General features: G+C 41.0%; 1 protein-coding gene across 7 annotated transcripts in view; it reads left to right on the top strand.

The window, feature by feature from the left end:
• The first annotated feature begins 1,141 nt into the window (after positions 1 to 1,141).
• Positions 1,142 to 19,617, top strand: part of CDON (cell adhesion associated, oncogene regulated) — an 87,546-nt gene continuing 69,070 nt past the window's right edge. For 3 of the 7 annotated variants that reach the window (XR_012503880.1, XR_012503879.1, XR_012503878.1), the window contains exon 1: positions 1,810 to 2,092. The gene's annotated coding sequence lies outside the window, so the exon portion shown is untranslated. Of the gene's footprint in view, positions 1,265 to 1,809; positions 2,093 to 3,953; positions 3,982 to 5,248; positions 5,455 to 19,617 lie in introns of those variants that run through there. The other 4 variants (XM_045521693.2, XM_074357127.1, XM_010961670.3 and 1 more) reach the window with 4 other exon arrangements.

Genomic DNA, 19,617 nt, shown 5'->3' with positions numbered 1-19,617 from the left:
TCTGTCCTTATCCTGCTGCTAGGGGATATTTCTAAACATAACTCTGGCCATATCACACTCTCACTTAAAACCCTGCATTGACTCCCCACCACCTACAGGATAAAGTCCCAGCTTCTTGGCATGACATGCACGGCCATCTGTGATCTGGCTTCAGCGTCTTTCTGCAGTGCCTTCCCTTACCAATCCCTACCAGGCACATTATTCATTAACTACAAAGAAAAGTTTGCAGTTCCTTTGAGCTGCCTTGTTGTTTCTTGCTTCTATGTCTTTATTCACAATGTCCTCTCTGCCTAGACCACCCTTCCACTTCTTTGGCTTAGTTCATGGGTCAGTTCTTTTGGGAAGCCTTTCTTGACAAGCTGCCCTCCACTCCACCCAAACTCTAGATAGGGTTGGCGACACTACCCCCGTGGTCCCACACCTGCCTGTTGCATGGAAGATGTCTCCGTGTACTTACCCATTTATGTGTCAATATCACAGTTAGACTGAGCTCTTTGAAGCTTGGGGCTGTGTCATATTTCTTTACATATCTCTTTGCCTAGCAGTGGCATCGAGCAGGTGCTCAATAATACCTGTAAAGTGTTTACTTTACACTTGTAAGTGAACACATAAATAAATGCTATATTAGTGAAAAGCTGTTTGCCCCGAAAGGAATTCTCCACTTTACAGACAAGGCAACAAGAGAGTAATCAATATCTTCAAACATGGTGATTATTTCTTAGGTCCAATTATGAGTGACCATAGGTATGGTGATATTCAAATGGCACTGGGAGATTTTGGGGGTACCCAGAATCAGTGGGGCCCCAAGAGAGGAACCTGGAGGTGTCTGTAGTAGAATGCTGCGGTAGGAGAAGGAGGAGGAAGAGGAGAGGAAGAGGAAGAGGGAGAAGAAGTCCTCAAACGTCCACGCAGTGGCAGGTGCTTTCCACTAAGTAGCGTATTTATGCTTCACAACAACCTTTTAAATAGATTATTTTTCCCTTTTTCTGTTTGAACAACTAAAGTTCAGTGAGATCAGGTCACTTGGGGCACGTCCAAAGGACGAGTTGGGAAGACTCTGGGACCAAAGGCCATCCTGGCTGCACCAGGCGACACTGAGCCTCTCCTAGTCTCTGAGAAATGTTACCTGCCTGAGTGTAAATGAATGCAGGGCGGGCAGGGTGGGGAATCAGATAAAATGACCTAAGAATCTAAACATTGAAAGTGGTGAAAAGGCGAAGGAACCAAAAGCGACGGGAAGCTGGAACCATAAGGCAGACACTAGGTAAGAGCCAAGAGAAGGGATGGACTGGCCGGCTCTGCAGACGACTTAGGCGGAGAGGAGGGGGGCGGGATCGGGGCGGGGAAACAGGGGAACGTGCGGACCAGTAGTGGGCCGGCCCGAAATGCCGCCTCTCCCGGGGCAGGAAGGGTGAGGGGAAAGTGAGTGCAGGCACTACGGGAACCTCCGGGAACTGCCAAGTCAGCTCCCCCTCACCTATCCTAAGCCAAAGCGGAGACTTCCTCTCCTTGCCTTGGCGGGCTCTCTTGCAGAGCCTACAGGAGGGGGACTAGGAGAGGGTTCTGCACGGAGCTCCCCCCACCCCCGCGCACCTTGGTACGGCCCATCCCCCCGCCGCTGATCTGGCAGGCTGCGCGCGCACCCTCCGGCGCGGCGCGGGCCGTCGCGGAGCTGCGGCTTCCGCGGCGCGGTTCCCTCCTCCCGCTCCTCGCGTGCTCCGCCCTGGCCCAGCGCCCGCCGGGTTACGCGCCCGCGCGCCTCGGCGGGGAGGAGCGCGGCTGCGGGGGCGCGCGCCGGTGACTCCGCCCCCCCCTACCCCCCGCCTCCCCTCCCCTGAGTTCCCGGCGCCCGGCTAGCGCGGCTCCGTGTGAGGAGACGGGGACCCTGCGCCGCCCGCCCCCGCGCCCCCGCCCCGGCGTGCGAGGCGCCGCGCCCTCCTGCTGCCCTGGCCGGTGCATGGAGGGGCCCGTTCGGATCGCAGCCGCTGCCGCCGCCGTAGCCGCCGCCAGCGCGCAGGGGATGACCTGGGGGTGGCTTTCGGAGCCGGCTGCCGCGCAGGAGGTCTGGGGGCTTGGCCAGCCCCGCTGAGAGGTGCGGGGGTGGGGTCCCACCGCAGGGTCGGAGGGAGGGGTGGCCAGGGGACACCGCGCTTGGGGGCCACGAGGCTTGCGAGCGCGAAGTCCGGGGGCGGGCAGGCCGGCGTGCCCCGGAGGGCATGGGGGTCCAGGCTACGAGCGGGCTCTGGGAAGGGCAGCTGACGGATGCGCAGCGGGGAGCCCGAGGTCCCGCGTCCTTGGGGACTCTGAGGCACCTCGTGGGAGGAGGCAGGGTGAGGTGTCAGTGACACGATTAAATCTCTTTGACGATGATCCGCCAGAGCAGGTGAGATGCAGCATAGCGGGGAGCAAGGGGCGCCAGCACGTTTTCCCAAGGGAGCGAGGTCCCTCGCCTCTCTCAGCCTCCATCCCCGCGGAGCGCCCGCGAGAGACAGTGATTTATGTGTAGGGAGAATCAAGAGAAATTTTCTGCACAATGTATCTTTCTCTGCCTTCACAGACTCAGTTTCTTCCCAGCCCCAGGGAGCGTATTTTCCCTTCCCCTCTGTAAAGCTCTCTGTGGACTGCATTATCATTTGCTAAATACATTACAGCTCGCTATTTATTTCACTCTGCAGCTTCCAGACCTTTGTTGCATTCTCTCCACATCTAGGAATTTCAGTAATAAATCACCGAGGGGGTTAGAGAGGCTCTCTCGCCCTTCCCTTCATTGTTCTCCCTAACCCCACCAAATCAGGTGGAAGGCTCTCCAAAAGGAGCTTTCTCTAGAATGCCTGCCTTTCCCAGTCCGGTCTCCAGAGGGTGGCAGGTGCGTTAAGGGGCAGGCTGTTTTTTAGCTGAGATCTAGAATTTAGGGAACCTCATTAACAGAACCTCTGTGTCTTAAATCAGACACCTTGAGAAACAGAAGATTGGATTAAAAGGTAACGAGATTTATTCTCAGACCAATGGCCAGGAAAGATGAAAGAGGCCAGTTCTGATTCTGTGCCTCACTGATGCCACAGCCCTCAGACTCCCCAGCTGACACTTGGCATACCTAGTGGACAGTGCCTGCTAGGATAGGGTGGGGAGGGGCCTGGAGAATGAAATGAGTTTATTCTCAGTACAAGTTTAAACGTTCTGTTACATTTTATAGCTCATTTTGGGGTGTAGTCTCTTTTAGCTGAAAATGTGGGGTAGTTCAACTTTTAATAGAAGATAAAAGAAAACTCCAGAAAATTTCTGGAAAATTTGATTTAGTGCTTAACTAGAAAGCATTCTTAGGAACCCAGAGAGGCACCAAGTACTGTAGTTTCTGTTATGCACATGTTGAAATAAACTGCTTCATACTTTAAGTTATATGAGAAGGATGGAGAAAACCTGTTTCATTTTGTAAAGACGTGCCCTGGGTGTGTGTTTGGCAGTGCGTAGAGCAGAAACATTTATATTTCTATTAAAAAAACACACACACAAGTGTATATTGTTTAACTTGCATGCAAAAACTCGGATATAGTTTTTGGAAAATCTGTCTTTGTTTGAATAGTTTAGTCAACCAGGAACATCAGTTACTAGAGGTACTGTGCTATTGTTTGTGTAGTAACTCACTTGGGATGCTTTGATTGATTGCCATGGTTCTCATCAACCTCCTCTTCTGTGGAAAGTACTTAAACAGCTCTGACTCCCAGGCGGGGAAGTAGAAAGAACCCTTAGGACTTGGAGCAGACCCATCCAGCTTGTGTAGGTTGGCTTCTAAATCAATCTTACTCCTTGCCCTCTTTGCAGGTGGTTTGACTTTGCATGAAAGGAATTAAGTTCACTTTAAGATAGGACCCCGCCTCCCCCGCCTCCCCCTCTCCCATCCCCATCTGCAAGGTATATATAAAGATGAAGTGTTGCTGTTGGAATAGGAACTCCTGTCATAGGGCTGTGCTCTAAAGAGATCAGGTAAAATTTGTTGGCTAGTTCTTGTGCTTTCTTCTTATTTTTCCACTTTTTGCCCTTAGGCGTTCATGACTTTCTAGATGATTTTGTTTATGGCTTTGTCAAAATATAAGTTGAAGTAAAATTTTTCTTCTCTAGAAATGTTTCTTATGCAGGCATTTAGACCAAAATCGGTGTTGTTTCTTAGTGAGATCCTGGAGAAATGATTTCAGTAGCCAAACATTATCTTAGTGAAATCAGGCTGGAGATAGGAAAATTGAAAATAATTAAGTGAAAAATTTGTTATTTTTAACACATCGTTACATTAGCCATTGCCTTGTTATAAGCATTTGTACTGTGAAGGAGTGTAAATAAGGCAAAACATCAGAAGAGAAGCTGAGTTTTCTGCCAGGTGGTCTTTAGGTATATGATCTTGCTACTTAATAGAAATTAATTAGATTAGAAAGGGAATTTGCAGTCTGGTTGCTGTATAGATTGCTTTGAAGGACTTGGCTTGACAGTGGTTTTTGATTGGTGCTTTTTTCAAGAAATTTTGTTAACTTGAATTAGAGAAGGTTTTATTGTTTTTATTTAAATTTTTATATTGTATGCAAACATGTCACTGATTTATAAACATTCTGCTTATGAATTTTTGTTGCGTATATGGTACTAATTCACTTTCAAGACAGTGGGGGGGAGGGCTTTACTTAATTCTTTGCAATTGAGTTAAGAGATGGTATATGGAACATACTTAATGTCACTTTAAAAAATAGGATTACAATTAAATGAAAACTGGTTTGTTGGTTTTTTTTCTTTTTTTAATCCTTCAAGTTTTCCCTCATTGTTTGTGCTCTTTTCCCCATTGTCAGGCTTAAAACATACAGTATCATTGTCATCTGTCCCCTGAATAATGGTCCTGAGGTGATATTATTAATGTGGCTTTTTAAAATCAAACTAATTATACTTGCCTAAAAGAGCCACATGTGTGTGATTCTAGCTGCCTGGTGCCTTTTGAGAGCCCTGGAGACAAGCTAGTGAATAGAGCTGAAAATTCATTCTGTATTTGATTAAATGGAACAGACTTGCTGCTCCTTACCCCAGCAGGGGCGATGAGATCTCTTGATCCCCGAAGCGGCTCCAAGACCCTGGGAATTCCATTAGCGAGCACCTGAGGAATTTCTGCCCTGCAGTGCCTTTTTTGTATGTGTGTATGTGTGTGTGTGCAGAGGGAGCTGAGCGGAGTGGAGATGGGCGGGTGGCGGGCGGGGGGGCGGAGAGAGGCTACATTAGAAGACTCCATATGTTAGCAGATCTAAAATCAAGGCATGACTTAACAGCTTATCTTGTAAGAGAAAAGCCCAACCTGCTAGTCAGGACTTAATTACAAGCACGGCTGGGGTGATGTGTCTTTCCCCCGAAGTGAACACCACTGCAAGTACCAAAAGTCACTTTTCTGCTTTCCCTCCGAAGCACAAGCTAATACACGTTGCAGACTGGGTAAGTTTTCTCTGAATGATCTTTTGATAAATATGTAAAATTGTGTTACAGTTTGGTCTTGCCTGCAAGAGCTGCTTGATTGTTATAATAACTTTTTCAAGCCGAGAGCAAAATCAGACTTTTCTGTGAAGCAGATTATTTTGCAGAGATGAAATACTTGTTGGAGTAGGCATATTTGAATTTGCTCTTTTGCTTTTATGTGATTTTTTAATTGTGTTTTTGTGACATTATTGTTACAGAATTTAAATTCATTTAGGGTATATCTCTCTTTCCTGCTGTCTTTTTAAAGGATTTTTTTTTTCCTGTCGCTGCTATTTTTTAAGGCATCGCTTTGCAGACTTGCCAGCAGCCACAAGTAAATGAAAATATATCTACCAAAAATATTCTGTAAAATCTTCGGAGCAGAATTTTTGAGAAACATCAGTGTGTCCTCCTTCCCCCGCCCCTCCTCCCCTGCCCCCAAATAATTTTTGGATACAAGATTTTTCAGACTATTAGCCCAGCTTGTTTCTTGTGTACTCTTTCAAGGAGGAGCAGTTCTGAATCTTGGATAGTGTAGTTAATCAATTTGCATCTTCCGGGAATAGTTAAAAATGATTGTGAATTCCAGTGCTTGTCGTTTTTAACTAGTGCAGAATGCAGTAGCCTATCTGATGGTTAATTTGATATATTTTGTTCCCAATTAAGAGCATGTTGTGTGTCACAGTTCTTTCCATCCTATTTCCATGTAGCTGTCTACCAAATTCTCCTCGCAATACTTAGTGTTTAGAAAATAAAGAAGCCTGTTAGAGAATATGTTTAATTTTTCCCCCACCTTCATCCTGGGCTTACCTCCTACTAGTATGGCCAAATGGAAAGGACTCCGAAATGAATGGGTGTAAACACTAAGGTTAGCATTGAGCCCGTCTTGGTTCACAGTTGTTCAGGCAGTTTGCTGTGTGATGTATTTTGATGGCCAGAGATAATAAAAAACTACCCCAAAGCACACTTTGTTCTGCTGCATATCAGTTGGAATGTGAGTTAGGACTTCAGTTCTTGTGAACCAGGGATGAGCCTTTTAATCATAGAATTAAGGGATTCTGAAGTTCCTCATATCTTACTTGAGAGGGGATGAATACACAGGTTATGCTACTGTAGTTAGATATATTCTGCTTACATTTTGTTGCCATATTTTTATGTTGCTTAATATAAACAGAATTAAGAAGCTGACATACAGCTGCTTTTCAGCTATTCTTGTCATAGACTAGCTGATCGCTTTTTATTTTTGTGAGCTGGGGCAGTGATCTTGACCTAAGCCTTGGTTTCCTCATCCGTGAAATGGGGATAATAACAATAGTATCAGTTACCACTGTTGTGGGGATTACATGAGATAATGAAAGTAAAGCGCTTGGCATCTAGTCAAACCTCTATGAATGTTAGCTGCTGCTATTTTAAGTAACTCGTCCTGTACATGTTAGTCAGATAACTTTGATCCAGAAGTGATTTCTTTTGAAGATGAAGTAATGAGGAATTCTCAGAAGTTAGTAGTCATGTGGGTGCGTGTAGCGGCTGTAGTTTTCAGTGTGTTACAGTTTCCTTCATTCTGCAATCGAAACTTAAAAGACACTGGGAAACAATGTATTGCATTTTTTCTTCCAATTGAGGTATAATATAAAAATGTACGCAAGTGTCCAGTTAATGTGTACTCCACGAATAGCCAGATGAACTTTTATATATGCACGTATGTGTGATAACCCAGACCAAGATGCAGAACATTTCTGTCATTGGAAGGCTCCCTGGTGCCCCTTCCCAGACCGCACCACCCCCAGTAGAGAACGATTCTGACAACTCTTACCATACGTGAATTTTGCTTCTTCCTGAATGTTATAAAAATGGACTTGCACACTAAGTTCTCTTTTGTATCTGGTTTCTTGCACTGGTCACTTGCACATGTCTGAGATCCATCTCTGTTACTGTGCACGGGCGTAATTCATGCTTTTTAAATTGTTTTAGCATCTTTTACATGTTTTGAAATTCATAAGGGTTCATTTTATTGGCCCATTAGGTGTGTAGTCATTGGGAAAACCAGAAAATAACAACACTTCTTCCGAAATTGTTAGCAAATCAGATCCCAGTCACTGTCTTAGAGAAAAAGCCATGACCTTATTTTTATACACAAAGTTGGGCTGCAGGTAATATAATCACCTGCAGTCACAATTCCATAAAGCAAATCTTTTGATAACCACGTTCATTTTGTGTGTGTTTAGAAAGGAAGGGAGGGAGCCTCAAAACAGAGAAGAACATCTAAGGTAGTTTATATCCTCCGTGCTTAGGATTTAATGCCATAAGCAATACTTAGAATTGAACAGAAGTAACCACTAGCCCAGCATTAGTGCCATATTCTAGAAGAAAACGAAACAGTACAATGCTGTCTTGGAAAAAGAAAAATCCATCAATAATGGAAGAAAATGGAGCAAGGATGTTATACTACAGGAAAATTTTGAAGACCTCACACTTAAATCAGGAAGAATTTTGGCAACTAACCTTCTTAACAGTTGCTGTCAGGCTATGCCTATATGTTTGAAATTTCTGTTTGTATTGTTGGGATTCCCTAATATACAGAATAAAACTTATTTCACCAAACAGTGAAACAAGAATACAAGATGATGTCGATGAACCAGAAGTGCTGTTTGGCTTTTTAAAATTTTATTTTGAAGGGGGTTGTGGTTGAGATTAATAGCTTATATTTCTTCTTCTTCTTCTTCGTCTCCTTCTCCCTTCTCCCTTCTCTGACTTTTTGGGTCTAGTTTTGTTTTTTTTTTTTCTTTACTAATTTTTTTTAGGGGGAGGTAATTAGGTTTTATTTGTTTGTTTATTTTTAATGGAGATATTGGGGATTGATCCTTGTGCATACCAAGCATGCACTCTGCCACTGAGCTGTATACCCTTCCCCCAATAGCTTGCATTTCTGTTCTTGGAAATGTTGATGAGGGATTTTCTGGATGTTCTGGTTGGACATAGCCCACTTATCTCTCCGCAGGCATTGTCTTTTTCAGCATTTTTAATTTTATTAAATTTCATTATTCATAGCTCCTGGACATTAGGTCATTCTTCACATAAGCCGAGTGTAGGGATGGGATCCTCTGGACTCCAGAGGGGCAGGTTGCCCCCTTTTCTCTTAAATCAGAGCACCAGTGGCCAAGATTTTAATGAGGGTAGAGAGTGTTGAAGTAGTGATATACCATTCATCTTTTGTCCCGTAGGGGCACTCAAAAGATGCAGATTTTATTTCAAAAGAAGGAAGAACTGTTGACAAATAAAGCTGCCTTGTGAAAAACGCTCTCTCGAAGGGGCATGAGCTCCTTATGCCTTGATATGTTCTAGTGGCCTTTGCAGAAGACAGTGTGGAAAGAGTCTCTGCCTTGGGTGAGACGCAGGATCACGCGACCTCTGAGGGCCTTTGCTGTAGGACTGCACGAAGCAGGGTCTGGTGGGGGAGCTGTGCTCCTTGAGCACCACCTACAGTGCCACCCGCCACACCTCAGGTTTCACTTGCTGCAGTTTCATTTACCCGGGTCAACCGCAATCCAAAAATACTGAATGGAAAATCCCAGAAAGAAACAATTTGTACGTTTTAAGTTGTGCATCGTTCTGAGTAGTGTGATGAAATCGCGGGCCATCCCCCCAAAGATCCTCAAACCCTCAATGTGGTTCTGTTCCTGATATCCAGCTGTCCATGTCATCACGGCTCCACGATCCAGGATCACCCTGAGCGGATGGTCCTCCCTCTGACGCATCGTCAGGTCAGCACTAGCCTATCGCTACATCGCAATGCCTGCATCCGTCCCCTCACTTCATCTCATCATCGTCATTGTGAGAAGGATGATTACAGTACAAGAAGATATTTTGAGACAGAGGGAGACCACATTCATACAACTTTTATTACAGCATATTAAAATTGTTTTATTGTTGGTTATTATTAATCTCTTTCTGTGCCTAATTTATAAATTAAACTTCCTTGAATACACCTTGTCCTTTGTCTCTTGCAGGCAGTGAACACGTCTCTCGTGTTCACGCTGATACTGTCGTCACTGTGTACACGTCTGTCTCATCGTTTTCTTACTCCCGAAGGATGATGTGATTTTCCCCTACATGCAGTCATCCCTCTCACCCCTCTCCTTGCACTGCCTTACAAATACGACACCCAGATGTCCCGAATGTATCCGAGTCCTAAAGCAGCACCTCTCGAACTTTAATGTGCGTTTGAGTTTCTTGGCAGGGAGGGATGTTAAAATGCAGATTCTGAGTTGGTAAAGTCTGGGGCGAATCCCAAGACTATCCCTTTCTAACAAGATTCCAAATGATGTTGATGACGCTGGGTGGACCACACTGAATAGCAACTTGGTGAGCTGTCACTTCTAGACCCATGGATGATTTCAACACACAATTCTTCTCTAAATCCAGTGAGATCAGTAACTCTGCATGTCGAGTTCAGATAGACCACATCTTCAAGTGATGAAGATTAAAGTAAGCTTTAGATAAAGAAAACATAATAAATATTGAAGATACTGGGACATCCACTGTCATTATTACTGGAATGCTTGCCAAACATTTTACGTATTTAAAATGTATATTTTAGTTATGTGCAACATTACTTTGTGTCCAGAGAGCTGATGTCATGTTTTGTCTGTTTTTCAAATACTCAGTATTACAGGAGTTTTCCTGTAAAAAGTTCATTCTGCACTCTGTCTCTTGCCAGGGAAATTTCTGACAGTTACTGGCTTTTTAGGTATCAGAGTAAAAGTAATTAGCATTTTCTATTTTACTATAATTTGATGACTGTTCAGTGAGTGTGCACACTACCTGGAGGTGAAATTGGCAAGGAGGATGAATGTCTAACGGACAAAATGCTTTTCTCAGGCCATGAAATTACTGTAGTGACATCAGAATTTGGCAGCCTCTTGTATCCCAATGAAAAAAAAAAACAGCATCATAAGCTAGGGATAAGATTTTTCTTGCCCATTTATTTTGGCTTGTTTTCATGGTTTTGGCCCCAGGGCGTGTGTACAACAAAATAACACAGTGAATAAGAGGCAATAAGAATTAGGGCGTGAACATGGTTTCAGCTGGAACGGACATACTGTTTTATCACTCACTGCTATTTCAGTAGTTTAAACTTCCTCTCAGGTTGGTGACTAGGAGAGTGGGTACGAGGAATGCTCATCTTTGGAGTGAAGTTAAACTTCATTATCTGGCTTGATGTTCCATAGCTTGCAATATATTCAGAAAGTTTGACAATTAGCTATTAAAACGGTCTTGTGAGAGTGAATGAATGCCTGATTGTGGTTATGAGTGTGATTGTAGTTTTTATAAGAAAGGTGCTATTTATTCCTCTTTATAAACACCAGGAAAGTGACATCATTTGATTGAATCTAGTGTTTCCTCCTGGGCAGTTTACCCTGTTCACTCTTGTGAAATTAGTGACAACTCATACACCAGAGTTCTCTGCATCTGAGCAGTAATTCCAATAGATCTTGGGGCTGCTAAACCCCAAGAAGATATTTTTATAGTTCTTAATAGATTATTAAAACTCCTGAATAGACCGACACTAGTTTTACCATTATGTTGTGCCTGTAATTTATGTTGTGGGCTCATCTTTCTTACTGTGATCACTTTTTAAAACAACGTCATTTTATTGTTCCTTCCATTAAACATTAAATGTTCTTCCAAAATGAAATGAACAGGTTTTGTTCTCCAGTAAGGAGGATTATAGTACTGATGGGTTAAAGACATTTTAGACCTAATTTTAAATATATACTTCTTCTTAAGAATGTATTTTCAAGTCGTATTATGATCTGATTAGAACGGTTCTAATCTCTGAGTTGGTTCTTTTGGTTTCTATTTGTTGAATACTAGGCACACTTATGGCTGAGTCTTTTTTGAGATTAAAACAAAAACAAACATCAGACTTCTACCCTGAGTTCCTAAATCTAAGCTCTAGTCATTAAGTTATTTATGTTTTGACTGTAGAACTGTGTAAGCTCTTTCATATAATTTTCATCATACATTTTAGAGCTGATGTTTTTTTTTTTAATCCCATGGCTAACTAAAGCCAATTTTGAGTCATTCTAAGATGAGTTGTTAACTGCGGTCTCCTATTAGGTTAGCAAACAAAATTGTCATTATTGGTTATTTCTTTTGTGTTTAAGGATGCGTTTTAAAAGAGCTATTGTCACAGTGGTTAGGTCTTAAAATAATTTCACATTTGTCTCTGTGACAGCAGCCGCGGTGGGGTTTTTAATCATAGAATACAGCTTGTGCAGAGATTTGATATTCGGGGTTTTTTTGCAGCATCAAATAAATTTTAGCTCAGGGATTTGACTAGATACACATGTTACTAATGTTAACAAGAGTCTTGTAGCTCCCTACCATAGTGGGTTTCTAAATGTGAGCTTTGTAAGTCCAGGCTGTATCCCGTCCCACAGGAAAATAACAAATTATCTTAAAGAAAAATTGTCCACGTGTTACTTTTGGGATTTCTCTTCCAGATAGGTAGATTGTTAGGGGAAAGATAAGGAAATGGTCAGCCCTGTGGAACAAAGATTTTAACACTTGATCAGATCCATGCTTCCTCTCCACTCCTTATTGTACAAATCTCTTGTCATTATAGATGTCAGCTGGTCATGGACCAGGCACTGCAGATTAAACTCCCGAGGCCTTCAATGACCAAGAATGAGAAACTGAGTTTTGTGTTTTTCATTCGTGCTATTAAGAATTTTTTTCCCCCTTCATGTTGAAATGCGAGTTTTCTGGAAAAAAAAATCTTCTCACTTGACATATTGTAGAAAGACAGAGTCCCCATTTGCTTGTAAAAGTCTAATTCACTGAGAAATGCTAGCATCTTTTGTGCCTGATTCACCTAGAAGGTCCGCGGGTTTACTTGGGCAATGTAACAGTAACATGGTGACGAAGGAATGAAATGTTGCTTTGGCAAAGCAGGGCCCTTGTCTGAGAGCCCTGCAGACTTTCAGAATGGTGCCTCCAGAGGGCTGGGAAGGAAAGCCCTGTCCGGCCTGGCGTTGCGGGCCGCTGACAGGCACGCCAGGGACCAGGATCCTCCCCGTGCTCACTGAGTCCTGGCTGAGGACTTGCCCCTTCAACAGTTACAACCCCTGTCTTGTGGTTCTTTTTCTTCCATATACAGAATAATTTTCTCCTAGCTTCTTTCTGAGGGCGATCATTTCTTAAATAATTTTAGAGTCCTTTGTACTTTGCAGAATGTTTTACAAATTTTTTTTCTGTTCACAATAATGTATGAGATAGTAAAGTTTTCATGAGAACAGAAATCATGAAGACAATAAATGATTAAACATTAGTATCAGATACGAGAGTTTTAATGTTCAAAGTTGGGTGAGCTTTAAAATATCTAATGGTAGAAGAGGAGGTCATTTGTAGTCTTTGTTTTTAAGCTTAATTTAGGTTATATTTGCACATTTGTCTGCTTAGGAATAGAATAAAATAGTCAAATTCTAAGATTTTGTTTGCTTGGTTTTTTTGTTTGTTTGTTTGTTTGTTTTTGTCTTTGACATTTGTAAGCCACGGAATCTGCATTCTAGATTCTATTGACCTAATGGAAGATATTGAGAGATTGACGTGAATTTGCCTAAGACAAAATTGACTCCCAGGTGTCTTGTATTTTTAAACTCTTTCCTCTTTAAAGAGATCATTTCATCCCCCCCTCCCCCAGCCACAGGAATGGTTGCTTTCTAATACATTTCTTTAGAGCAGGTACTTGGATGCTTAGAAAATCTCTAATAATAGTATATTCCACCTGAAAATGAAGTTTGAAAGCCCTTTCCAATTATACGCACAGTAAGGAAAATAGCAAAGGGGGCTTTTTAGAAATAAATCTCATTTTACATTTGTGTCTTTGCTCGTGGAATGAATATAAAATCAATCGACTGTTCTTTCTTTTCACATTCATTCCATGATGCTCCTGTGTCCAGAGCATGACAGATGATGTCGAAACTTAATTTTTCATTTCTTGGATATGTTAGAAAAGGAGTACAAGTTTTGCAGGTTTAAGGGATTCTGCTAGTATTGCATTTGTCAATCGTAAGCTATTTCCTTTCCGTTTTATGTCATTGTATAGTACTGGCTAAAAGAAATTTTAATGCTGCAGCATTTGAGCATAGCTCGCTTGTGTTCTTTCAGTGCAGATCACAAACAGTTGTTAACTGTTTAATGAGATACGTAATAATAGTTTTGATGACCAGATTGAGAAGAAAGAAAGAAAAACAGATATTAAAGGCAAACCTTGCTCCCCTCCTGGGCTGCAGTGAAGGCTGGGTTGTAGCAGCGCAGTCCAGCTCCCAGTAAGAGGTGTGAGGCTGTTTATTTTCACTCTGGAGATGTATATACTACAGAAGGAAAACTCTGGCCTTGCTTAACCTAAGCAAGTCATTACTTATCTACGATCTGGCAAGCAATTTGATTAAGGTTGACAGGACTCGTATAATATCAGAACCAGGCCCTCTTAATGATTGATGAGGCTTGTCTGTAGGTTTTTTTTTTTTTCTTTTTTGAACGGAGAAAAACAGAACAAGAATGAATACTTGTTGAGATCTCTAATTGCCAAGTCTAAGCCAAGTCTGTACTGTAGTTTTATTTGTAGTGGTTAATATGTATTAATTTGTGTGTTATTTTTTAGGTTATAGTTAAGTGGCTTTAAAATCCTATTTTTGGGTCAGCAGATTAATTTGGCTTCTACATGATTAAATTCTTGAAATTTTAGAGATCTTGCTTCTTATCTTGACATCTTTCTTAACATGTTTTTCTTTGATGTTATGTATTCTTTAGTGGAATTTTTAACTTGTAAGGAATTTTCCTCTTTATTTTCTAATGAGGTTGAGTTATTTGCAAGTTTTGGCTTTCACCTAAGGCAGTTTCAACCCCTTGCTCTCTCACTATGCAGCAATGATTTGGACACTTGTAATGGCATATCTGGGCCTTCGAGTGTTGCAGTTGACCTTTGCTGTATCATTTGTGCCTTGTCTCCTTACCAGCAGATAGATTGTGTGTGTGACTGGAAAGTGCCAGTTGTTCTTGGCAGCACGTTAAATCATTAGTCTCCACATGGTGCTGCGTCCAACCAGAGAAGATCATTTCTTGTTTTTCATCCTTCATATGCTGTTTAGTAGAAAACGGGTAGAGGAAGAACCCTCTCCCCCTTATTTGAAGTAAATTGAGCGTGTGGAATTTCCAGATCAGTGAAGTCATTGACTTGAGAATGAATTAGCTTTCTGTAAATGGAATTTTCTTAACCTGGGAGTTTTCAGGCAGCGGGTCAGACAGGTTTAGACTCGGGTAAACTCTGGAGTCAGGGTGCCCCGGGTCAGAGCCAGACTCCATTGCCTTCTAGTGACACGGCCTCTGTGTGCTTTAGTGTCCTTGTCTGTATAATGGGAACGGTGGCTCATCAGGCTCTGGACCTCCTCACTGACTCCTCACAGTGACTGGCGCTTGGTAGGTGCTCCTGGAATGTGAGCAGTTGCTCTTGCCACTCTGGTATGTTATCTATGGGAGGAGGGCTTACAGTTGACAAAACAGTACTGTGATGTCGCTGCATTGCAGACTGTCAAATCAAAATCAAATGAGTAGGGATTCAACTTTACGAGGCTGTAAGTGTGGGAATAAGCTAGAGTTGATTGTATGTGCTTGAGTTGGTTAGGACATGGCTCCTAGCAGAGAGAGTGGTTAGGTTAGGTGATATATATATATACACACATATATATACATCATTATTTTTAAATAAATATATATTTTTTTAAATAATGAGCTTGACTCTTACGTCTGTTCTTCCAAATTTCCTGCTTTGCCCGTGGGCTTCCATATGGTCAGAGCAGATAAATACTTAGCCAGGATAGGTAGCATTAAAGACCACCAATAAAGTGCCATTCCTGAGCTGTTTCAAAAAAAGAAAGAAAGAAATAGAATAGATATAGGATCATCAGAGGCAAATATTTGACTTGGAGAAAGGCCAGTTATGTGTGCTGTCAGCCCCGCTCCAGCCATGCCCCAATTTTGTTTCTTGGTGGCCAGGATAAGCCCTCAAGTGACTACTGAAGACTGAGGTTCAGCAGTGGAGGGACATCCAGTGAACTGGCCCAGGAGCTGTGGAATCAACTTGGTACATTGGGGCTCTAGGCGCCTCTTTCCAGTCTCCTTGTCCTGTAGCTCCTTTTCTGTCATCAGCAGTGACAGTAATAATGCTTCAGAGGAGATGTTTGTCTATTTATTGTTGTTGTTGTTTTGAATATTTTTGGGTAGTGTTGGGAATTCCATCTGTTTCTTCTACCCCACAGGTTGGCCTAACGACTATTTTCATCACCGGTATCTGGGTTTTCAAGGAAAGCACAGTAATTTTTGTAGCAATAGTGAGCATGTTGGCAGCAGGGAACATTGTGCCACAACTCTAAAAATGCACAGATTTTTCAGATATTCCTGCTGGGTGTATAAAGCTTGGTTGAATTGCATTTATAGAGTTTTCTGAAGGAAGTGGTCTTGGTGGCTATGGAGTTGGGTAGCAGTTACAAGATTCTTTTAACCTTTTTGATTTTGGGGAATGTGAATCTAGTATTTGAAACTGTCATTCTTGTCCTGTCATTCCAACCCCATTCTCAGTTGAGATTTGCAAAGATGTGTGTGATCAATGAAATAGCCCTGTGTTTGGTTAGTTAACGTAATGTCTTAACTGACGTAAACATGTCCTACATTTTGCTAGAAAGGGGTGACCACTTGTATAATGTGTGACTTTTTCAAAGGGAAGAATTCCTATAAACCCCCATGTTGATTATATAATTTTATTATTAATCTCATTTAATTATATATAAAATAAACTAAATGCAAACTTATAAAGCTAAAATGAATATATATATTATGGCAAAACCACAAACCAATATAATTCAAACATTTTAAGTCTTTAAAAAAATTTTTTTTTCATGTTGTCAGCATTGAGTTTAATAGTAGGAAGATACTTTTATTTATTTTATATTTCACTGGACTATTTGATTTGATTCTTCAGATTTTAAGCATGCTTAACATTATTTCTTTTTAATGAAGAGCTTGTTTTTAATTACTGGTCCAGTATTTTATGGGCCAGTCACTTTAAAAGTGCACCGGGATATGTAATACTGAAAAAATGAAAAAACCCATTCAGTGAAGTGTATGTATGCATAGTATTTACTGATTGTTGATGAACTATCTATAGTGAGTGAGAGGTTTGTAAACACGTGTGTCCCTAGCAGACGCTTCTCTTACACCATCTGTTATGTCATATGCTTTTCAAGTTTGGCACACGTCTGCTGCCATGAGCTATAAGGTGATTCACAACTTCTGCTTTTCTATCTGTTTCTATATAAATGAATATATTTCCACACAAAGCAATTTTCTGCCTAGTGGAAGCAAGAGTCAAGGGTGGTGTAGAGTAAGGGAAGTCTTTGGTGAGATTTTTCATGCTATATTTCGAGCCCTGCTTCCCCAAATCATTTCCAAGTGACCCAGGATGACCACTGGGGATACATCATTGCTCTCTTGCGCACAGGCAGAAAGGTCTACTGACTAAAACAGTTGAATCTTTCCCTGGCAGCTCTGATTTAAGTCCTTGTACAATATATTAAAAATCCTAATTTTATGATTAGTTATCCTAACAACCAACTTATTTATTTATGCAAATAAATGAGCAAGTTGATATTGCCTGATATGGACAGGGAGTGACTAATCTACCTGACCTGTATGTATAAATCAAATTAGCATTGTGGCAGATTGCTTAAAAAACATACTTGCTTTTCCTTAGGTATTTATGTACCAAATTCAGGACTTTAAGAAAAAGAAGTATTGACAAGATGTGAGACAGATTGACTTGATGGTTCTAGGGAAGTTTATAAAACTCTTTGTGGTTTGACCCAGTTAATTTGGCCAGTGCTCTTCAAGTATGCTTGAAATGCTTCCTAGAGAGGTATCTTCCTGTTTGGTAGTAGCACTGTGTGGTAGAATTTTGGTTACACGATTTTGACTGTACAAAAGTTTATATCGTACTGTAGGAAACGTGACTATGTATGATTAAAAAAACCCTGATATTTTATTTTATTTTTAAAATTTAAAAAAATTTCAATGTAAAAACCTTTTTGTTTTAATTGAAGTATTGTTGACTTATAATATTAGTTTCAAGTATTAAACGTAGTGATTCCATATTTGTATAGATTATACTCCATATAAATTTAACATAAAAGTTGGCTGGTTTTTTGCATCTTTTTTTTTTTTTTTTTTTTGTACCTAGTAGTTTGTACTTCTGAATCCCCTTCACCTATCTTGCCCCTCCCCTGCCTCCCTCCCCACTGGTAGCCACTAGCTTGTTCTCCATATCTGTAAGTCTGTTTTGTTTTGTTACATTTGTTTGCTTGCTTTATATTCCACATATAAGTGAAGACATACAGTATTTGTCTTTGTCTAATTTATTTCACTGAACATAATATCCTCCAGGTCCATCCATATTGTTGCAGATGGCAAAATTTCATTGTTTTCATGGCTGAATTATATTCCATTGTGTATATGTACCACATCTTCTTTATCCATTCCTCTGTTGATGGACACTTAATTGGCTTCTATGTCTAAAAAGCCTGATATTGTAGCCTGTCATGCCAATCTCTCCATAAGTGTATGAGGAGTCCACTGTATTTGTTTTAGCGACAAACCCTTATGACAATCCTAAAAGTACCATTTCCATTTACCCACTGTCAGTCCTATGCCTTTAGAATGTGTAAGATCGTGATGGATGTTTCACAACTACCGAGTCATTTCTGTTTGTGAGCAAAAGTAGCAGTGTTTCTGGTGTTGGCTGTAGTATCTTTTCTCCCCTTAGATTTAAAAGACCTTTTGATAACATCCATTATTTGAACTCTTTTCATTTTTATGTTTTTTTTGTGCACTACATCATGTACTTTGATAGTCATTTGGTCTCAGTACCTATCAAATTATATTACATAATTATTAGCTCTTGATTTTTAAAAATTGCATAATAGAAAGTAAGTAAACATGGGGTAAACATGGATAAACTCAGTGAACAGATCGTAAAACTTCAGTGCTGATTCTCTTCCACAACTGTCTGAGAGTATCAGACCATTCCAGTCATTTCTCTTTTGATTTGCTAGAAGGTCTTTAAGCATATTAAATTAGTAGTGTGTTGAGGTCACATATAATTCCTAGGAAACATTGCTGGGTTTCTCTCAATATACATTTAATCATTTATCAACATTTATTAAGCACTCATGTTGTGCAAGATGTTAGTGTCAGATATACGGTGGTGAGCAAAACACATTCCCTTCCCTCGTGGAACCGACAGACTAGTGTTTAATCCAGATCTGGTTGAAATTTTCTACATTTATGGGATCTATAAATATCTAGACCATCAGCCTAGTTCTGTTTTGTTCTGTTATTTTTCAACAGTATGATGAGTCAGGTAAAACCAAATTCTGTATTTTCCCTGCATGACTTCTCCTTGGCTACAATTTTTACCCAGGGGAAATCAGATTAAAATGAAAATCAAGGCCATTACTGAAGAAGGAAAGAAGTTTTAAAACAAAATTTGAGAACAGAATGCAGTGAGAGTGAAGAGAGACTGGGAATCTTTTGAGCTGAATTACGGATACACAGGACAAAGTTTCTGCCTCTGAAACAACAGTTTCCCAGTAAGATCTGCAAGTCTGGCCTATTTGGGGAGGGGAATGTTACTAATGAAAAGTAGGGATGGCACAGACCAGTGGGGTCTTTTTAAGTGACAGAAACCTGTCAGTACTGAGAAGAGGGAAAACACTGCTTTCGGGAGATCTACTGGTGGACATTCAGGATGAGAAGTTGCAGCATATCTGTGTTTATTTCTCCATTAGGGGACACGTGACTTAGCCTATTTTATAACCAAATGCTGGTGTTGAGCTGTTGTAACATAATTTAAGACAGTGAAAACTTAAGTCTTTAGATTAATCATTTCTCAAGATTGATCTTCAAACCAGCATGGTTCATAATGGAGGTTTTATATTTGCCTGGAGTGAAAAGAGAAAAAACCAGCCAAAAGCCATGTAGTGATTCCTTCCTACAGCTGGATGTATTCTGTAAGTTCTTCTTTTGCCT

Source organism: Camelus bactrianus, chromosome 33, assembly GCF_048773025.1.
Source record: "Camelus bactrianus isolate YW-2024 breed Bactrian camel chromosome 33, ASM4877302v1, whole genome shotgun sequence".
Lineage (NCBI taxonomy): Eukaryota > Metazoa > Chordata > Mammalia > Artiodactyla > Camelidae > Camelus > Camelus bactrianus.
Note: the sequence above shows the minus strand (reverse complement) of the source record. Positions and strands in the feature narration are given on the sequence as shown.